Consider the following 3184-nt stretch of genomic DNA (forward strand, 5'->3'; position numbering starts at 1 on the left):
TTGTGTCACAAAACAAGGAAGTAAAACATGTTTTCCCACCCCTAATTTGCATATGCAAATTAGGATTCTTATTCAGTTCGGTATTCGGCCTAATCTTTCGTGAAGGATTCAGGGGTTCAGTTGAATCCAAATTAGTGGATTTGGTGCATCGCTGATATACAGACATATATACATATAAACACTGTGAAGACAAACCAGTTTTATCCTAGTGAAGGATTGAGATTCTGTATATGAATTATCAGTCACATGTTCCTTGTGATTCCAATGTGATTCCAATATCAATAAACTCAGTTCTTACATGATCAGGGGTCGTTTAATTCTGGATGAAAAGACTGTGAGTGATCTGTATTCTCTAATGATAAATACTGTACCAATTGCTTAAACCTCGTTAAAATAACAAGGAAAGTTTCATGCATAAATAGTTTATTTCATGCTCGATCCATACAAAAATGTGCCGAATATACAAACATCTCCAGTTCACGTCACATGCACTTTTTTTTTTAATTATTAATTGTAACATTTTGTTTTCCTGCAAGAACATTAGTGTAATAAAAATACATTCTCGGTGACCCCGTACACCCCACCCTATAACAGGTCTATAAAGATACGATAGAGAGAGAGAGAGAGAGAGACAGCTGAATTGATAAGGATAAACCGACTACAACTCCCAGCAGCCCTCCTACATCGCACTCTGACTGTACTTTACTACTTGCTTTATGCCCCTCACACTTGCAAAGGTCTCGAGAAATTCTACTTTTTATATGTGTCAATAAATGTGTGTATATATATATATATATTAGTGCTTGTTTACTAAATCCTATTTTGGGCTCATTTAGTAAAATGTGGCTGTGCAGTGTATATGTGAGTGTAGGGTTGGCTGTGAATGACACTGGTGGGCTCAGGCTGCAGGGCTAGTGTTTGGGCAACTCATTGGAATCCACGTTCACTCCCCAGACTTCTGATAAACGACAGATAATCGTATGTTCTTATATAGAGTCTTTCTCATGTTGCCCTAACACTGCTATTAATTTGCTTTTCATTTACATCAGTTTTTCCCCAGACAAATGACTCATGTCGCCTGCTTGTGGCAAACAGTTCAACACAGTGGGGCAAATTCACTAAGATGCGAAGTTGCGCCAGCCGCACTTCACCAGGCGTAGTTTCGCCAGGGCTCCGCAAATTCACTAAAATCCGAAGTTGCGCTCAGGGGTAGCGTAAGGTTGCGGAGTTGCGCTAGCGTTGATTCGCTATATAAAGCGAAGTTACGCTAGCGAAGGCTAATTTGCATACGGCGCGAAATTCAAATTTCAATGGAGAAAAACGTATCAGCACTACAAATGCCTAGAAAACCTTCAAATCTGCAAATAAAAATGTTATTTTGCCCTACACATGTGCCCACTGTATAGGTAAGTTCCATGAGTCAGGAAATGTAGGGGGGGAGGAAGGGGAGCCCCAAAAAATTTTCAATCTTTTTCAGCCTATCAGCCATCATGTAGAAAACACACCAGCATTTTTTGGGACTTAGAAAAAATTTTGACTTTTTTTGAAACAATCCCTATCTACTGTATTGCGCTTCGCCAGGTCTGAGGTGGCGAAGGAAGTCTAGCGTAAAAGGTAGCGTTCAGTACACTGCGCAAGTTAGTGAATTTGCGTAGTTTCGTCGCTAGCGAAGATTCGCCTGGCGTAAGGTTGCGAAGTAACACTAGCGAAACTACGCCAGCGTTCGTTAGTGAATTTGCGCAGTAGCGAAAATGCCAAACGCTAGCGAATTAACGCTAGCGTTCGGCGCTTCGCGGCTCAGTGAATTTGCCCCAGTGTTGGAAGCCCTTGAGCTTTCTCATTCCTTCCAGGAGGGATATCATTGTAAGACTAAAGTCTATTGTGATTTAGTAAACGACCAGTAGAGTAGAGTACAACCTCTTGTAATTACAATCTCTACCCAAATCAGATCCAGAGGGTTTTCCAGTCCAAGGCACATAAATGTAATTCTTGCAGAAAAGCTGATGAATTGCTGATCCTCAATATGAAATAGTTGTTGGCACTTGGTCCCAGACACACCTGGTGGCCCCTGCGCTGAACAGGCACATAGGGGGGGTGTGCGGCATCTTTGGAATATTCAAATACTGGTCCCTGGCTGGTCATTAAAACCGTATGTTGCTTGAATGCAATAGCTACAAGGAAATGGATCGGAATAGAAAGTGGAGCTTGGGCACCGCACTCTTGGGCTGTGAAATGGAGCAGAACATGTCAGAAATAGGGAGACTGGATCCAAGTGTCAGTTGTCTCCCTCTCTACTCAGAATCACCTCTTCCATCTTCCTCCAGACAGGGCAAAGAAGGGGTCGCTGACCCTCGCCGTGTGCATGTGGATCAGGCAGCATGCAGGACTATATATAACAGTCATTGGATATAAGACATATAGATAGGCAATGAGAAACTCAATAAGAAAGTCAAGTGGGAAACAAGTGCAGGATCCTATCCCTGTCCCATTGTCATTAAATATCAACATTAATGGCAGGGAAGGGAATGATCAGATCCGTTTGTTGCTCTACAGAACTGCAGGGAGTTTGGGGAGGGATGTTCTGCAGCAACATAGGAAGGTTGGAAGCAATGCTCTGCAGCACGGCAGGGAGTTTGGGAAGGAAGGTTCTGCTAATTAGCTGGGAGTTTATGAAGACCTGCTCTGCAGAGCTACACAAGAGGGATGCGTTCCACCATCATCATCATCATCATTTATTTATATAGCGCTGTCAAGATACGCAGTGCTTTACGTAAGAAGGTTATGAAGTACTGGGCTCCGGATCCAGGGGGAAGAGATGGAATTGGAGTTTCCAATAAGATCTCCATTGTTGTACAAGGATAAGTAGCTGCAATGTGACTAGAGAAGAGCGATGAGTTCCTGCATTGAAGTAATTCATCTAGAACTTAATGGAATGTTACAGAAATGATGTGATCCAGATCTGGATGGAATGATGTGCAAAACAAGTTGCTGTAGAGATGGATGGGATGTTATACAAAATGGGTCGCTCTGGATCTCAGGATGTTTGGAGAACAATTCTGTCTCTACATTGGGATGGAATATTGGGAGACTGACACACATTAGATCTGGATTGAATACTAGGAGCTATAATATGTTTTAGATGTGGAAGGAATGTAGAAAGCCGCTAGTCTGTTGAGGTCCAGAT

Source organism: Xenopus laevis, chromosome 9_10S (assembly GCF_017654675.1).
Source record: "Xenopus laevis strain J_2021 chromosome 9_10S, Xenopus_laevis_v10.1, whole genome shotgun sequence".
NCBI lineage: Eukaryota > Metazoa > Chordata > Amphibia > Anura > Pipidae > Xenopus > Xenopus laevis.